This window comes from Psammomys obesus, unplaced genomic scaffold, assembly GCF_907164565.1.
Source record: "Psammomys obesus unplaced genomic scaffold, mPsaObe1.curated_primary_1811, whole genome shotgun sequence".
Taxonomy (NCBI): Eukaryota; Metazoa; Chordata; class Mammalia; order Rodentia; family Muridae; genus Psammomys; species Psammomys obesus.
In genome coordinates this window covers 35,244,221-35,263,695 of record NW_026596034.1, presented here as the reverse complement: position 1 = coordinate 35,263,695, position 19,475 = coordinate 35,244,221, and the positions used below count along the sequence as shown (strand labels likewise).

Below are 19,475 nucleotides of genomic sequence, written 5' to 3'. Positions count from 1 at the left end.
TATCTATCTATCTATCTATCTATCTATCTATCTATCTATCTATCTATGATAGGCTTTTTCACTGTATATCTCTGGGTGGCTTGGAACTTGTTATGTAGACCAGGCTAGCCTTGAACTCAGATCTCCCTGTCTCTGTCTTCTGAGTGCAGGGATTAAAAGTGTGTGCCACCATGCCTGGCCAGCTGCAGTTAACAGGACAAATCAACAACTGAGAAAGCTGGATGCAATCTTGACAGACTGGCTTGACTTTCCATTCTTTAAGGTAATTTGGCAAAATATACGAACAGTATCTGCCTTTTGGGATGGAGAAAAGAGCTGGCTATCACCAGACTGAGACAGGCTCCCACGAGATAAGAAAGTTTTCCTTTCCAGAAAGCCCATTGGAGGTCATTATGGGAGAGAGTGATGGTTCATTCTCTTCAGATTCAGTGCTGTCTGCTGGCCCAGGAGAGGGTCAAGCACAAAGCTATGTGTATATGTAGAGGACATCTGCGTCCCGTGGGAGGAGAGATCAAGCTATTGTCTTGGAGGCAGGAAGCCCTGGAAGGCTGCCTGAAGTCCTCTGCAGAAAGGCCACAGTGTCCATCTCCGCCTACTCAGGACACCTGTCATCTCTGTCAAAGCTGCCCACACAGTTCTCCAGGGCAAAGACTAATGCTTCCAATATTCAGAAGCAACCTCAGAAGGGTGGCTGAGCACCTCTGAGCCTTCACCACTTTCAGTACCATATACCCCGACCGTCAAGGCTGTCTTCTTCTCCTAGTTTGCCTCTCCCTCCGGCTAAATTCCTAGCTAGCTGGAAACCTGCTCCTCCACATGCAGAAAACTTAAGCTGACAGTGTTCTACATGGTGTTCTCTGACCCCTCATGTCATCATACCTGCCTGCTCAGTCTATTCTAGGGCAATAATCTAAGCACACAGTGAAGATGGGAAACTAACCAAAACAGGCAATAAAAACATTACGTAAATTTTATTACATTAGTTCTGGCCCTTCATTGAAATATAAGGACAACACTGACAGCAGGGCATCAGGGAAAAATGTTTATGTTAAACAAAAACAAGACTAAAACTGAAAAGGGGAGCAGTAAGATGATCATAGCTCTTGGGAAGCCTCGCTGCCTTCGCAAGTTGCTGTAAGGATCAAATGAGTGATGAAGGAGCTAGAAGCACTCAGCAGCTTCATACTAAGTGTCTGAAGGAGGCTCGGCATGGTGGTGAGGGGAACCCTGACCACCATGGTCAACATGTATTCACTGATGGGGACTGCACCCAATCCTTCAGAGGACCTTTTAATCCAGTGAGAATCATTCTTGCAATAAAAGCTTTTTCTAACCTCTTCTTTTTGAGATAGGCTAGACTCAAACTCACTATACAGCCCAGGATGATACTGATCTTACTGTCTCCAGCTCTGGTGTGCTAGGGTTAGAGGTTCCATCCTATCTAGTTTATATGGTACCAAGAGCTAAGGAGCTAAGTTTATATGGTACCAAGAGCTAAACCCAGGGCTTTGAAAAGCTAGGCAAGCACCCTACTAACTGAGCTGCATTCCCAACCCTTGGCTTTTGGTTGTTTCTTGGTTGTCTGCTTAAGGCAGAATTTCACTTTCTAGTCAAGGTGGGCTTACAACTCAGTAGGTAGCTCAGGTTCGCCTCAAACTGACCATTCTTACTTCACAGAGGATATAGATGTGTATTGTCACACCCAACTTAAGCTTTGCTTTTTGAGAGTAAAAAAAAAAAATTATGAAAGAACACAAGCATGTATAAACACATGGAGAGCTTTTATTGTTGTTGAGATAGGATCTCACTCTGCAGCCTAGACTGGCCTGGAAACCACCTGCCTCCTCTTCTCCAGTGCTGGCATAGGGCGTGCTCCTCCAAGAACGGCTAGATATTAATTTCTTTATGGAGCTTGATTGGCCTCTGCTGCAGGAAGTTAAATTGCACGGTGACCATCTTTGGATGCAAACACCTAAAACCTTGAGCTCAAGACTCCACTCTCAGGAGTCTTTCCCAGCATCTCCATCTAAGACCATCTCATACAGGCTGGCTGTGGCTGATCTGAGATTCTTCATGCTTGGGAATATGTACATTTTCCACATGTGTCCTATAAACACAGCCCAAAGGTAATTTTGTACAGTATTTTTGTGTGCCTGTGTTTGACTTGAACCCTCGAATGAGGTCTGCTATGGCATCACATTAGTGATGAGGGTTTCAGACTCTGAAGGAGTGGGAATTTTAGACTTTCAGATTATGGATCTTCAGCCAATGCTCCAGGTAGAGAGGAGACTCATTTGGTGTCACTCACTAGCTTAGCTCAGAAGGCTACTCACTCCATGAAGCCAGAACCAGAGGCTGTCTTGGCGAAGGCGCTGCAGAGAGGCCCAGAACAGCAACACTGCACTTATCCTTGCTCAATCAGCCACCTTTCTTCTCTTTCTTCATACAAACCACACGGTTCCTGGCCAGACAAGCATTAACTTCCTCTTTTCTTTTTTCAGTCCAGTTTCTCTGTTCTGTACCTTGCAGGCTAGAGCTAATAGGCTGCCTGCACTTCTGGGCAAGCACTTGGTTACCTGCCTCACCCCAAATGCGGCTTTGATGCCTGCAGAAAATGCAGACCGATGCCTTTGAAAATCTAATTCTGGCTAATAGGTGAGAGAAGAGATTAATATGTAATGTGCCAACAGAGTGGCAGGAGGCTGTCACTTCTGCCCCTGCTGTCCTCAGCCTGGACTAAATATAGCCCAATACCTGGACGAAGCATCGGGAGGGGACCTGGTCATCTGGTCCTGGCTTAGGGAGAAGGAATAAGGTGGCTTGCTTTCCATACAGTAAGACATATCTCCAAGGTTTCCCTGCTGCCTTGTCTCTATTCTCTGTTCTCCAGTGGCCCAGTCCCCAGGCCATACCTTAGCAGCAGGCGGCCTGTGTACAGGTACCTCCACCCTGAGGGGGGAAAACCCTTTCAGTCAGAAAAGTCTGAATGGGTGGAAACCACACTGTTTTTCCTCTTTGTCTTCTTGGACACAGAAATAAGCACAAAGACAGGAAAAGCACAACAAAGGCTGGTAAAACCCTGACTGGGGGGCTGAAGGTCAGCAGAGGGGAGGTCCTGGCAAGAGGAAAACACAGAGGTCTCTCTTTATCTATGGTGTCCTTATTGCACTCAGTCAACTGCAGTCTCAAAATACTAAATAGATATTTTTCAGAAATAAAAATTCCTGTTTTAAATCATGTGTTGTTCTGAATAGTGTAATGGGACCTCCTGACATTCTGTTCCACCCTGCCTAGGAGGGTCCTGGCATATCCATATGTATACTCTACATACTCAATATCACTTGATAACCATGTTAGTTATCAGATCTGCTCTGTTAGTACCCAGTGCTTGTGTTTTGATAGTATTTATTTTATTCAATAATGACCATTTAAGTAAAAAGGCTATATGCTGGTCATACATTACAATGTGCCATGTAACTGTTCACCATATTGCTATTGTTGTTAATCTCTTGGTGTGCCTAATTTGTAAATTAAGCTTTATCATAGGTTTGGTACCATTAGGGTTTCAGGCATCTATGGGTACAACTGTATGGAGAGATTGGCAAGGGAAGATAAGAGCAGCTGGGCAGAGTCATGGGAAACAAAGCCCAAACCAAAACCTGCAGAAGCTAATGCCTGCTAAAGCCAAGATATCAATACTCCCTGAGAGACTTAAACATGACTCAGAGTCTTATAACTTGACATGTAGAACATTCAGAATTAATCCAAAATTACCCAGCACACAAAGAACCAGGGAAGTCCTCATGAGAGAAACAAATGTTCAGATCACCTAAAGGGTACCACTACTGGAATCAGCTGACAAGGTTTCTGAATGGCTATTATTAAAACTATTCCAAGAAGAAAAACAGGGTGGTCCTGGAGGAAAAATTTAGAAGTCTCAGGGGAGAAGAAGATAAAGGGAAATCAAACAGAAATTGTTGAATGGGAAATTAAAACCTCACTGGAGAGGATCAACAGTGGATAGCAGACCACAGTCAGCGGACACCAAAAGGTCAGCAAGCATCCAATCCCAGCAACAGAGAAAAGAGGAAGAAATGAGCTGAGCCTGCAGACAAGGGACAATAAATAGCAAGGGCTCTAATATGTGTGTGCGGAAAGGAAGACAGCACTAAACAGAGAAGTAGCCAAACCCAACCAAGACCTCTGAAGCTATGACTGAGAAAGGACAAAGCCCATGGATCAAAAAAGCTGCTAATCCTGGGGAATCCATTTCACACCCCTCACACTCACATTCAAACATACACTATACACGATTCACACACATAATCCAGCAGTCAGAGAGGACATCTCGAGGAGCAGAAAAGCACAGGTAACCAGGTGGAAGTACGTATGGCAGGCAGCACACGCCTGTTGTCTTAGCACTAGGGAAGCACAGGCAAGGAGATCAGAAGCTCAGGGTCATCCTCAGCCACATACTGAGTTTGAAGACATGAGACCCTATTTCCAAAAATCCAAAGACAGGAAAAGAAATACTTCTGGGATGCAATGATCAGTCTTTAGAGAAAGCCATTTCCCTCTCACCACAGCTGTGCTCAGGCCATCAAGTCACTCACCACTCTGGATGGATGCTGGCCTTGGGCATCAGGCTGCTTGTATCCTGTGCCAGGCTTCTCTTCTGAAGAATTATACACCATCCCACCTCACCACCACCCGTGCATCTATATGTGCACTAAGTATATACAGGTGCCTGTGGGGGCCAGAAGAGAGCATCAGATCCCTTAGAATTTGTGTTACAGGTAGTGTGAGCCATCCAACATGGGTGCTAGGAGCTGAACCTCAGTCCTCTGCAAGGCAACAAGTGCTCTTAACAGCTGAGCCATCTCTACAGCCACGAGAATTAACGCTTTGCTCGTGGCCTTACCTGAGAAACATGTCTATTTTACTGTACGATGATTGTAAGGAAAGCAGCTGGAGTGTGGAGCAGTAGTAGAGCACTTACCTGGTATCACAAAATAAACTTGCGGGGGGGGGGAGGAGAAAAAAGAAGAAAAAGGGGGGCTCTAGAGACCCAGACTCAGCAGCTGGCTGCACCCTCCCACCACATGCCTGGCATGGAACCTGGACTTGGTATTCAGACCCAGCTTTCCCCAGGCCTGTGCTACCTCAGCCACCGCCCTCCCTGACAGGAAGCTCTGAACCTGGTCCTCTGAGAGTATGTGTCACCTCAGGCTATCATTAGCAGGCCCACAAAGGACAGAAATGTTCACTCCTATAGTCTCACTTTCTCATGACAACAATGGAGCTTAGCGAAGGTGTGGAAGCTAGAGAAGGGCTGGAAATGAGAAAGGTCAGTTCCAAGTTCCCTGCCAATGGAGTGGATGTTGGATTAGGAGGGAAGAGAGGAGAGCTGGGGCTTCCCATGCCAGACTCCTTCTCATCCTCTGCCAATGAGGAGAAGAGCATCCATGCTCAAATCACACTAGGATTGAGGGTAGCCACCGTCAATGCATGTGAATGGTGCCATGGCATAGTAAGAGAGACATCAAGTGAGAGGGTGAGGGGCAAAACTCACAGGGTACAAGGACAAGTCCCACCAGGCTTCTTCAGGAAGCTACAATCACCCAGGGATAACAAGAAAAACACCTCCCTCACTTGATAGGACAGATGCACCATTGCCAGGACCATAGCTTGATTCTGAGATGTCACACTGCACACTGCCACTGTGACATCCCCTGCTGGGCATTCTTCAGGCTATATCTACGCTGGCTGTCTTCTCCTTCAGCATCAGCAGCTCAGCCATGAGTCCAGGGCACCACAGAAAGTCCACACCAAGTGTGGGGGTCAGGGGAAGTAAGCTGTTCCAGAAGCCCCCAGGGCTCCTATGTCACAGAAAACCAGATGAGCCCCAGCTCCACAAACTGCTGACAGGATGAGCAGGGGAACTGCCTCCAGGATGAGTATCTCTCTCTCAGGGTGGGAGGACAGATGCTTCCAGAGCCGCTGGGGCAACAGGAGCCTCAGCTCTTGTCAGGAGTAATGGTGCGTGCTGCAGGCTTCCTTCAGGAGCTCTGCTCCATTTCCAGTCAGCTCCCTGAACACCATGGTTGACACAGAAGGTCACCTCAACTTCCTGCACTATGCCAGGCATCCACCCATGCCCTTCCTTCCCTATAAATCAACACCACTTACTGCCCACGAGTCAGAGCCACAGACAATGATAAGCAATATGAAACACTTGCCTTTCCCTCACCCACTGAGGAAATAAGCGAGGGAATGTTTGCACCTGTCTCCTGCATCTCACCTGTTCAAATATCTCCATGGGAGTGGAGCAGAGCAACCCAAAGAAAAGAGCAAGAGTGGCCAGGCAAGTCATGAGAGCCACTCCTTAATCTTCCTGGGAAGGTGCCTCTGTGGCAGAGGAGGAGTTGCACTGATAAAGCCTTCTCCACACTGTGGAGTACCGAGTACTAAGAAGGCCAGGCTCAGCAGGGCTCAGGAACAGAGGCCTGAGTCTGGCAGACCACACCTAGCCTTTTTGCCCCTATGGCCTTCACATGCTTTTCCTGGAGCGATTCATCCCAGTTCAATGCCTCTTGCTGCAGAATGTTGGATCTAGACAACCTGAAGAGGTTTTAGCAGGCCTGAGCTTGGCAAACACTACAGACAGGTTTTGCCCTTTCCTCCCTTTTCCCTCTCTCATGCTAAAACCTGTTACATTCCTAACGCTAGCCCCCAAGGTCTATTCCCTTATTTAGCCACCAAGTGCAATAATCAAAATTCATGATCTGCATAATGTGTCCAGTCAGATTTTATAAACTCACCCTAGCACAAGCTCTTCAATTTTCTCCTTAAAACCCCCTTCCTGCAGAAACACCTTCTCTTGCTTTTCTTGCTCTTGCTTTCCTGTGCTTACTGCTGCCTTTGCAGCACCTTCCCTGCTCCTCTGGGGGAATAAATCTCTTTTGTGCTAAGAATTTGATGTCTGGGTATGTCCTGTACTGATCCTGGAGGCCAACCTCCTTTCCACAACCTTCTAAAATTACATGCCAGATCCTTCAGACAACTTGACACAAGAGATTAAATAAGCCTTATGGGTGAGAATCTGCAAAAATACAGCATGGGGAAGTGAGGGAGTACCATTTCTCCACACGCCTCTGATCAGATCAGACTGCTCAGTCATTCCAGTGGCCAGAAAGAAGACATACACAGAAACACACACGGGGTTGGTGGGAGCACCAGAGTCACAAAACAGGCAGAGAAGGACACCATGTAAGATGGAAATGGAGAGACACAGACACAGACACAGACACACAGACACACACACACACACACACACACACACACAGAGAGAGAGAGAGAGAGAGAGAGAGAGAGAGAGAGAGAGAGGGAATTGGAAACCCTCAGCATGCACCTTACTGTGTGCCAGTACTTTGTATCTGAGATGCTGTCAAATTTTGAATTTTTGGAGGGACACAGATTTCACTATGTATCTTGAACTCAAGGGTTCCTAATATCTCAGCCTCCTTAGTAGCTGAAACTACAGCTGTGTACCAAGCACTTTAAATTTCAAAGATTTTTATGCCTCTCATTGTAGAAGTTCTATACAGTTATAGTTCTCTAATTTTTTTATAAAACCGCATTTGAATGCAAGAGTGGATTGAAGGAGACCCTGCTGTATCCTCTCCAGGACTGTGTGACATGGGTCCTCCTCTGCATGCTATGTAATCACATCACCGACTGTCACAGGGTCAAAACCGGCTGCATCCAGCACTGCTTGCACTCCTGTCAGAGCAGCCCAGCTGGGTTTTCCAGCAGTGGCAAGAGCTTCTTTGTTATTAAAAGTAATGGCAACTAACGTTGTGCTGTCAAAACATTCCAGGCACTGATCCACACAGGCCAAGTCCATTGCTACGTCAGCCTGTGGGTGCAGAAGCCTTAAGGCTTAGAAAGCTGCATAGCTACCTGAGGCCAAAGAGCTACTGCAGAAGTCCAGCTAGAGCTGGCAGAGCCTGACTCCACAGCCTGGCTATACTGGATTGTGGATGTCGCTATAGCTGGAATGGACTTTGTGTTCCTCCAGGGGTCCATCCTGTTACAGGCGTGGTCCACAGGCTGGAAATATGGAAGGAGCTGGGAATGGTCTAGAGGCAGAGATAATGAGAGGTACTTATGTCATTAGGACTCTGTTCATCCTGTCCTGCTCAGGCTAGAGATGAGACCACTTTCTTCCATAGGCTCTGTCATAGTATGTCCCTCTCACTAGAGGCTGAACCGACAATGCAGCCCAGCCTTAAACCTGTGAGCTAACCAAACCTTTCTCTCTACCCAGTTGCCTCTGATATTATGCTTCAGTAATGAAAGCTGATGAACACAGATAAGAACCCTTCAAACAACCACAGTACTGTAGTGGCCTGGCAGCCCCTGGAGAGACCGTTCCTTTCAGCTCTGCTTAGTACAGAGTGCTCAGATTCTATGGCTGCTGCCTTGATGCCACTTCCCCTTCCTTCCCACAGAGGGCACAGATGGGAGGATACAGGGTGTTACTCTGAAGAGTTCAGCTAATTTTCTTGACATCCATTGATTAGATCCTTGCTGGCCCCAGAGATGTGAAGATAAATAGTATATGGCCTCACATCCCAATTACAAGCTAGAGATATACCCAAAGTATCTTAGAATCCTGACAAATGCCACAATTCTGGATGCAGACGCTAACAGCAGCACCAAAGTAGAAGCTTGATTCCACCTGGGGAATCTTAAGAACCTTATTTTCCTGGTACTAAAGAGATGGCTCCGTGGTTCAAATACTTGCCTCACAAGCAGGGAAACTCAATTCAAAGCAGGAAGACCCCTGAACCCTTGAAAAGCCATGAGAAGTAATGTACCATTGCAATCCCAGTGTTCCCACAGCAAGATGAGAGGTGGAGACAGACAAATGCCTGGAAGCTAACCTGGCATGTACACTGGTTAACAACAACCCTGTCTTAAACAGAGAAGAAGGTGAAGATTGACACCTAAGCCTATCCTCTGCCCTCCACATGAGCACCATGGCACTGCATTCATACATCAGCATGGACACGAACACAGATATGCACGTGCACACATACACAGAGAGACACACACAGAGAGAGACACACACACAGGAGAGAAAAAGAGATGTTACATTTCTGTGTCAGATCTGGTAGGAATCTGAGCATGCCAAACACAAGAAGACATTTAAGATCACAAAAGCAGATGGTGTAAAGCAGCAAGAGTGAGGATCGAAGTGGGCTGACCTCGATATGTCCCCCACATAGCCAATGCAGACTTACTCGGACCTAGATGGAGAGTTGGGAAGGACAAACAATACCAGAAGCCTAACACAGCTTCAGTTCACATTTGGAAGTATTCCCCCAAACCATACAATTCAAATATATATAATTGACAACTGTTTCAACCATAACAAAATCAGCTCTGAACTCTCTTGTGGGAGCTCATATGCAATAAGAGATAAACACCCTCAGTCCCCACTCTTTGGAATATTGGAAACAGGGAGGTGCAGGATTTGCAGGTGCCACTGTCTGGTGAATGGTGAAGAAAGGTCCTGCCACCCCAACACTCAGGGCATCTAAACAGTGCAAGGATCACTCCCTGTGCACAGATGCAGACCCTCTACTGCTTTTGGCAAAAATCTAACTCATTTTATAGGCAACTTTCTCTTCTCTCAGCTCAACTGCTCTCAGTGGAGGCTGCTCCCATTTGCTCTGTCCTCTGAGGGGAAAAAGACATTAGGTTGAGAGACTCCAACCTGGGACAAAAGGGAATGAGAAGGTGGGATCTCCATGGAGTTGTCAAGTTCCTGGAAAAGGACTTTCCTGGTTTCACCAGAGGTGATGGAGCAGGCACCATGGATGACAGCAGAGCATGTCATCTCTCCACAGCATGGTGGACCTGCAAGCTGTCAGTCTCCTTTGGCCACAGCTGGGCTTCTCACCGTAGCATGGTGTTCCTTCAGCAGACTGGTCTCTATAACAGCGACTTCCCTGCCCAGTAAAGGGCTCTTAGAGCCAGTGTGACACTGCAGATGTCTCAAAGCACTGCCCGTAGGCAGGTTTTCCTGCCTGGACATTAAGATGTCCTGTGAGAAGAGGTGTCAAAGGCACTAACTACTAAGCTGCCTCTGCATGCACAGTGGAGACTTTATGTGGTTGGCCTCATGCGCCCTGAGCTACCAAGCAAAATTCACTGTGCATTTACAGTGGAGCACACTTTGTCTGGAGGGGGCAAAACAAAGAGCAAGGTTCTGCTCCAGTCAGAGGCACCTAAGAACAGGCAGAAACCATAGCATCATTGTTAGTGCTGTGAATGAAACACAAATGTGAACAGACAAGAGCTGAACTGCCCAGTGGCAATGGCCACATGTGGCTGTCCAAACTGAGATGCCCTGGACATAGGATTTCAAACTTCAGACAAGAAAAAAAAAAGAGTGTAAAGTCTCTCAGTAATAATTATCATAAGGTGAGTGTGGTAGTGTTGCCTGTAATCCCAGCACTCAAGAGGCTGAAGAAAGGCGACAGTGGTTCTAGCTCAACTTGGACTATATAGTGAAACTTTATCTAAATAAAATAAAATAAAATAAAAATAAATAAAACAAACAAACAAAACCAAAGAAACCTATATTGTGGGCTGTAGAGATGGCTCAGCCATTAAGAGCACTGGCTGCACTTCCAGAGGACCAAGGTTTGATTCCTAGCACCAATATGGTGGCTCAGAGCTGCCTGTAATTCCAGTCTCAAGGGATCTGATATCCTCTTCTGGCTTCCATGAGCACCAACCCCACATGTGGTACACAGACATACATACAGGCAAACACCCATACACATAAAAACAAACTTCTAAAAAACTGTATCATACGGAAATAAAAGTCAGTTATACTGGCTACATAGAAATAATTAAATTTATTATACTGTCCCCTTTATTTAAGGAAGTTTAATGTGGCTTCTATCACAATTTACCTATGTGGTTACCTTAAATTTCTGCTGAATGGTACTGAATGAGAAGCTGGATGGGCAGGGAGACTCCAGCTTGAGAAAGCAGGGAACCTGACCATGTAGCCAACAGTGAGGCAAAGGTTTGGGTCAGAAACTGGGACTGGGAGGGTTCCAAGCTAGTTCTGAAGGGTCGGCTAAAGACTGAGGCTTATATCCTAGGATATATTTCCATTCTGCTCATGGAGCAGACTGTACATTAGCAACACAAAATTAGGACTACCAAGCAGAGGCACTGACCCCAGTCCTACAGCCCAGGCCCTAGGTGCTAAGAGCAGGGTTATAGGCATGAATCACCATGCCCAGCTGTAAGCTGTAAGTATTCACAGTCCCAGAATAGAAGCAGCATTAGGTTGGGTTATTGGCTGGATTTCCATTTCCTTTGGACCACCCCAAACTAAAATACCAGGGGAGGACGTCTCTGATTTGATGCTGTTTGGATTTCATTTAAAGCTTTTCTCCACATTTGTAGTTTAACTAGGATGGGGCTCCTCTTCCAGGACCTTTATCTCTTTTTAGGATCACCAGCTCTGCACCCCAGTTTTAGCTCACCTCTCCCAGCTCAAGCATGTTGGCTCAACATCAGCCACTGGTGCTTGTCTACTTTGGTATTTTCCATCTGCACTGCATCTGCTCTTTCCAGTGTCCCATTTCCCCCAACCTCAGTGGCGAATTTGCAGCTGTGACTCATCTGCTCTGAATCATGCCTGCCTAAGATGCAAAGGCCAGGGAAATGTCTCTAGCACACCTGGCTGGGTAGGAGCCTCTGCCTATGGTGCACATAGCACAAAGCTCTGAATGGGGGCAATAACTAAGAAAAACAACCCTTGCACCAGTCTTTGCTGGAAATTTTCCTGCCCTGCAATGGGTCTTAGCCACCCAATTCTGGCTTTAGAGGCTGGAGAAAAGCTACTGGAAGAAGCCCACACAGCCAAGACCAACAGCAGCTTTTACTCCTGACAATCCTTCCTCCACAATGCAAGTAGGTAGGTTCATGGACATTGTCTAAGTATCTCTTTCTTTTACCAAAGCTGGTGATTCTCACAGGCACTATCATTCTACCCCCCCGTGTGTGTGTGTGTGTGTGTGTGTGTGTGTGTGTGTGTGTGTGCGTGTATTTGAGAGAGAGGGAGAGGAAAGGTCAGAGAGGGGTCCCAGAAAAAGGGGCTATGACAGAAATGCAACAGAGACCCTAACTAGGATTCCTAGGACACAAAGAAGACAATCATGGACAAACTCATGCAATTCAAACAAGGTCTGAGCCAGACTAATGCCACCTGCCTGTGATCCTAGCACTAGGGAGGCTGAGGCAGGAGGATGTGGGTTCAAACCAGTCAGAGATACATAGATGTTAATACCATCCCCAAATTAAAGTTCACAACTGAGTCAACAAGGACGCTAAGGGCACCCTCATTCACCTGCCCACCTACAGCAAAAGGCATGTCTGTAAGATGGCATGTGGAGCTGGAAGACAGAGGGACAGAAGGCATGACACTTTCTCGGAAGGCATTAAATAATGGCTGAATGAAAGCAAAGACTGGTCCATGCACCAAAAAGATTCAGCTAGACGCTTGTTGCAAAGGGCCCCTACTGCCCAGTGCTCAGACTGGCAGAACCCTGACGAGGACGAAAACAGTGGCTCCTGGGTGGGGATGGGACAAAGAGTCACTGCTATCAGTAGAGACTTGGATTTTTATTTTTGGGAGGGGGATGATGGAATGGTCTAAAATTAGACTATGATGATGGTCTTACCACTCAGTAGAGCTACTAAAAATAACTGAATCGTGAAATGGGTAGATTCTATAATGTGTAAAATGTACTTCAACAAGCTCTTTAAAATAGGAGGGGGAGGAAAGAGAAATGAAAAAGGGGGGGGAGGAGGCTGTTTAAAGTCTATGCAACGAAAGGGCAAGGGGAGGCTGAAGACATATGAAAAGTGAGTGACCTCTTAGGTCTGAAGCCAAGAGCTGAGCATCATCCCAGAAGGATCTGGGCAGTAGGATGGCAGCCAGGCTCGGAGAAGCCAGGGCTTTCAAGCCATCTGCAGCCTTCCACCCTCAGCGCTCCTGCATCCCCAAAGTGTTAGGAAGTGCTGAGGCCAGGCAGGAAAGCGAGTGAGGTGGGTGAAGGCTCACCTGGCCAGGCTGAAGGCTGTTGAGATAGTGCTCTTGATGGGGAGGGGGCTCAGAAGGGCTAGAAACTAAATGCCAACAGGGCAACAGGAATTCCTAGGCACAGAATGCAGAGGGCCAGTGTTGTTTCCAGCACCCGACAGAGGCACACGAAGGGGGGGTCTCATAGGTTACTTGGGCTTAGCCCAGAACAGCAAGTGGAGTAGTCAAGCTGAGGAGCCAGGCCTAGAGCCAGGAAACCTGGAATTGCAAATTTCTTGGCCCCTCTATGTCTAGTTTCTCAGCTGTAAATTGGGATATTACCAGTGACTACCTCAGACTGCTCTTGTGGAGACTGAGGTGACAATCTCATAAAGCTGGGCACAATGCTTGTCACCAGCTATAATAAGGCTCTGGACAATCTCTCACACTTGGAACATAAGATCAGGTGACCCTGCCTCCAGGGTACCTTGTCCTCACCCCTGTCAGCTCTAATCTAGCTAATGAGGGTGCAGAAACAGGCTGAAAACCACCCTCCAGAGAAGCGCTTTCCTCACATGTTCTCAAATGTGCCACCACTGAATCATCTCTTCTAGCACTCTCCTTCCCAATATAGAACTCCTGGCAAGGGTATTGTCATCAGCTCTAAACACATGGACCAGTCCACTGGGCACCAAAGAGGCAGGAGGAAAGAAGGCTGAGCGGAGAGACAACAGTCCTGTAGTGACCGGGAATGAAAACATAAAAAGAGCATCAAGTCTCTGGAGGGAGCCCCAAGATGTTGGCAATAATGGTAGCTTGTGTACTGGGGGAGGACAGCAGAGTGACCAGAGCAACTTTTCACTAACATCTCCAGCTACATGGATTACCTAATCTAAAACTACTCACAACCTGGTCATTTTGGCATGGATTTGTGATTCCAGCACTTAGAAGGCTGAGGGAGGATTGATTGTGAGCTATAGGCTAGCCTGGGCTACACAGAAAGATTCCCATCTCAAAGAAAATAAAAACAAGATAAAGATTTAGAAAGCCAGAAGGGAAAGGGCAAAGTTCTTTCCCCACAAACCTCGAATCGTCCTGGCAGGAGCTCCTGAAGGGCTCATACCTAGTCAAGGGTCAAGGTCATAGAACACATGTACCAACAAGCTCAGCCTTTGGGAACCATACAGGGAGGGCGCATCTTCCCAGATGTCATCACCTCCTCCACACAGAGACACAGTAAAGTCCACAGTAGACAGAACAGGGATGGGATATCTTCCTCTTAATACCAGACACTGACAAGCTATTTCTACTTCACTGAACGGAATCCAGCAACAAGCCAAGGAAGAAAGTCCTACCCCAGGATCTGCAATGATGCACACAGAGCATCCTTCCCCTGAAGATGGGAAGATCATGGACCCTTTCTAAGAAAGCATATATGCCACTGTCATCATCCCTAAATATCAGCAAGCATCTTCCACCAATTTTCCCTGTTAAAATGTCACTACATTTGTAGGGTTTTTTTTTTAAAGTTTATTTGCTTGTTAGTGTTTTGAAATTGGGTCTTACTCTATAGCTATGACTAACTGCAAACTTACTAGTCTCAAACTTGCTTCAATCCTCCTGTCTCAGCTTCCAAAGTGCTAGGATTACAGGTGAGTGCCACTACACCCAACTAAAGGTCACTAGATCGCGTAGTTGGGAGATGTTAAATTGGATTATGCCCCCCAAAATGTCAATTGAAGCTTTATCCCCCAAATCTGTGAAATTTGGAAAAGTATAGTTTTAGATGTGTCTGGCTGAGACCACAATGGAATACAATGGACCCAAAATTCAGTCTAACTGCTTCCCCTATAAGAGATGACCCAAAGACAAAAGGAGAGAACCATGTGGCCACAGAGGCAGGGACTAGAGTGCTTCAGCTACAAGGGAAGTATATCTAGGTTCCCCTCCACCAGCAGCTGAAAAACACTGGAGTCTGAATTCCTGAAAAGGAGCCAGCCCTGCTCATGCCTCCACATTAGGCTTCTGATCTACAAACCTCTGAGGGAATACACTTATCTAGTTTTGAGACACCTAGTGTGTGGCACTTTTTTTCATAGCTAGCTCTTCCAGGAGGCTGACACAGCCCATTTCTTGCCTTCTAGTCCCATACACCTATACCTGAACTCTCCTGCCCAGTGGTCGGCTGCCAGCCTATCTCCAGTAAGAGAAAACCAATTCAGTGTCTTCCTTGGTAGCACCTCCTCCCATCTTGCAAGGCTCTGACTGATAGAAAACAGTCCTGCAGCAAGTATGCATTGAGCACTTACTACAAGCCCACACTGTTCTGGGCCTGTGGATACAGCAGCACATACTGAACAGATAATAAAAACATTCTCAAAGAAACAAGGTCATTTCAAATACAGATAAAGAATAGTGCAATATGCTGAAGGGAGTGGGCTGGGGACCGGAGGAAACAGAAAGATCATTTTGACTATCAGGGAAGGCCTCATTTGACATGTGATATAGGGGTGATGTAGGAGCGGTGACCTCAACGACAGGGAGGTGGCTACAGGGAACTCTGGAAGGAGGAACAACCAGTGTCCATGCCCAGCCAACTGGGCATGCCTAAGGAGGGACCTCGGAGAGTGAGCTGGGTGGCTGCTGACACTGGAGAAACAGGTGAGGTCAGTCAGCACCTGGCAGCCTAAAAGAAGCCTGAAGTTCATTCTGAGAGACCATGACATTCTTCAAACAAGCCTTTCTAACTGTACTGTTTGTCCTTTGCTTTTGGGAATCTTACTAAAAACAGCCCTGAATGTTCTGTAATTCTGGCCATCAAGATTTTCCTGGCTCATCAGTCCTAATTCCTGCACCTCTGCAGCAACTTACAATGAGTCCTCAGGATGGCTTCCTGTGACCTTCATTAAACATGCTATCCAGGAAAGAACACAGTCCCCTTCTAGGTCAGACCTTGGCTTTCAGTCTGGCCTGAACCACTGACCTGCTGAGACACACACAAGACAACCCCCTGCAGTCCTGTGGTGCGGCCCGGATTTAGAGAATGGGATAAAAAGCCCATTCTTCCCTAACAGGGACAGCTGTGCATGCTAAAAATAGGGGAGAAAATGCCACGAAACCTCAAACAATGCCACGTACACAATCTAGGTGAAACCAGCAAAGCCTACAGCAGCTCCGTGGATTCCACAATGCTTCTCTTTCAGATGGGAGATGGGGAAAAACTATTGGGGGCAGGTCTCCTTAGATCTACCATGCTGTCTTGCATCATAACTGAGGACATCTGGTCTGTTTGGAAACACGAGACACTTGAGCAAAGATGCTCTGCAATGAACTTCCTACTGGCTTTCTCAAAGCCTGAAAACAAATCTGAGTTGCCACAGCCAGTGTAGGGAGAGGTAACAGTATGGTGATGCTGGTTGGCCAGCTAGGCTGACTGTCAGTGAGGCAAGGAGGGCAGAAAAGGATGCTCCACTCAGGCCCCCAGCCCAGAAGGAGGCATGATCTACCCAGACCCATCTCATGTCCTCTTGGGTGATGAGTTACTATACCCAGCACTTGTAGCAACAAAGTTATTGAGGAGCTTTCTTTGCCTCCAACAGTTAAGTTGTCCTGCACAAGTGAGTCTTGGTTTCTCCATCTGTGACACAGTAGGAACGCCACCTGCCACTCCCAAATTAATGGTGAAGATGAACAAGAACTCCTGTTGAAAATACTTTGGAAGCTAGCAGAGCAACAGGACACTGTGACAGTGAAAGCCATCCCCCTATTGCTGTTCCTCCCTGAAGTGGGCTATTGATTTTGAGGAATCATTCAGCTTTTAATTCCTCTCTTTGGACTGGGTCTTGTTATACAGCCTAGGGCGGCCTTGATCTCATGGTAACTCTTGCCTCAGATTCTGGACTACCAATATTACAAGCCTATGCCACTGTATCTGGCTTTTGATATCTCATTCCTATTTTTTAAAGAGTTGTTCTTATTTTTTAAATTTGTGTACGCATGTGAATGTAGGTGCTTGAGGAGGAAAGAAGAGAGTCAGATTCTGTTGCGCTAGGGTAGCAGGTGGTTGTAATTCACCTAAGGTGGGTTCTGGGGACTGAACTCTTGTCCTCTGAAAGAGCACTACATGCTCTTTACTGCTGAGCTGTATCTCCAGCCCCTTGACATTTCTTTTACCCTGATGAAGAGAAGGGAGAAAAGGGAAGAAAGCCAGGTATTCACATGACTTGCCCACTCTATAACTCCCTCTGCACGATTTGGAGTTATTATAAAACAGATTACCTTTGAAGCAAAGATTGCCGTGAAGATAGAATTTGCATTTAGCGTCTGTGGAGATACCTCACTTCAATGTCTTTAAGGCTTGTGATACGCTCACCTCACTGCTTATAATTGTGACATTCTCAAGAAATAGGAATCCACTCCACATGAACTGACACAAACCATCCAAATGACAACGATTACAAGAAACTTCTGGAATGCAACAGAGACTATGGTAGCCGACCATCGCCGACCAAGAAATCATTAGTGTTTGAGGGGGAAAGAAAACCTCAGGTGTCAACTTTTCTCACGGAGTCCATCTAAACATCTTATCTGCCATCTTGTTCCTCAAAGGCCTAAGTATCCCTACTTCTGACCACAGTGTGGGAAAGAGGGAAGGGTGAGCCTCTGCTCCTGTGATGGGGTTCATGCGATGTGTCTGCCCTGCTCTCAGGATTGGGGAGGAGGCAGATTGAATGGAATGAATCAGAACCTCAGCTTCGGGTTACTGGATCCCAGCCTGGAGAGGGCAGCCCGGCCTGACAGCTGCCAGCTCGCCTCTACCTCTGAGTCACCACTCCGTCGTCGGGGGCCCAGCCCGGGCCAGCGCACCTGTGCCGGCACAGGTTCCCGCTCCCTGGGTAGGTCGCTCTCGTGTGCCGCACTCGACCGCCCAGCCTCCTTCCTCCTCCCCTAGTCACCTTCCCGCATCTCATCATCCACCAGCAACGCGGGAGAGCGCAGCCCAGTGCATGACTGGGTCCGGTCTTCCCGAATCCTGGAAGCGGCCTCGGGGTCCGAGCCTTCCCCGGCGGCCCCTCGCGCAGTCCTGGCCTCTGACCAGCTCGCGGCCCTCGGCGGCCCTGCACCGAGGCTGGAGGAGTGACAGCCCTGCCCGCCGCACCCGCCGTCCAGCCGACCCGCCCACGCCGCCAGCGACCCCTCCTCACCTGTCCCCAGGCAGCCACGCCGCCCAGCCGCTCGAGGACGCAGCACGGCGGCCCGAGGCCTTCTCACCGCGGCGGCCCGCGGGACCGGCCAGGGGGCGGACGCCGTCGGGTCCGCAGCAGCTGCGAAGGCGCGGAGCGCTGCGAGCCGTGCCGGGTCCTTCTGAGGCGCGGCGGAGCGAGCTGTCAGTCAGCCGGACTCGCCCCGCCCCTCTTGGCCCCACGTGACGCGCGAGCAGCCGGGTCCTTCGGAGGTGTCCCGGCGAGAGCTGTCAGTCAGCCGGGAGCGCCCCGCCCCCCTTCCCCGCGTGTTGCGCGAGCTCTCGGGAGCCCGGGAGCGAGCCAGACGCCCCGCCTCCGGAGCACCACGTGACTCGCGAGCCGCGGCGTCCCTCCGAAGCGCGCAAGCGAGCTGTCACTTTGCAGGGAGCTCCCCGCCTCTCTCGACTCCTGTACGCAGGCGCAGGAGCGCACCTTCGTCCCTGCGCCGCTCGACAGCCGCGCGGGTTAGAGTTCCTGCAGACAGACGGCCAGCGCACGGCTTTTTGGTTTGGTTTGGTTTTTTTTTTCTCCGCACAAGAGTAGTTTGGGAGAGGGAGAAGTCCCCCAAGGAGCGACTCCCTGAGGTCAGGTCCGGGTCACTTCCTGGCCCAGCCTGAGGTCGCAGAGTCCCAGCTAAGATCCCGTGGACCGACACGCCTTTGAGGGCTCGACTGGCAGGCTGCGTCCCGTTTGTCTTCTGAAAGGCGTGTCTTAAGAGGCCGGGAGATTTGGCTCTTTTCATAAATAACAATAAACACGACGTCCAGCCATTCAGCTTCTTCCACATCTCTTTAATAAAGAAACACAAAGAGGCTGGGGGTGGAGCTCAGTGGCGGATCACTGACCCTGCATGGCCAAGGCCCATGCCCAGCGCCAGGGAGGAAAAGAAAAATGAGAGAAAACCACGGGCAATTCTTCAGGGATTTTTGTGAAGTCATGAGGTTTAGGCAGAGGGACTGGAGTTCTGCCACTCAGGAAGCTGATGTACGTAACGGTAACCAGGCACCTGCCCTTTGCTGCCAACACATGGGAAGATCTGTCCCACTAAGACTTCTTGGGAAAGTTTAAGAGATCGTGAGGGTAAGGCTGGGAACTGCCGTTCCTGGAGATTTGGG

The 19,475-nt window shown here is 48.2% G+C and overlaps 1 protein-coding gene across 2 annotated transcripts in view; it reads right to left on the bottom strand.

Moving 5' to 3' along the window:
- Kiaa0513 (KIAA0513 ortholog) overlaps positions 1-18,494 on the bottom strand; it is a 46,600-nt gene extending 28,106 nt beyond the window's left edge. For both annotated transcript variants that reach the window (XM_055620828.1, XM_055620829.1), the window contains exon 1: positions 18,322-18,494. The gene's annotated coding sequence lies outside the window, so the exon portion shown is untranslated. The remainder of the gene's footprint in view (positions 1-18,321) is intronic.
- Positions 18,495-19,475: the final 981 nt, after the last annotated feature.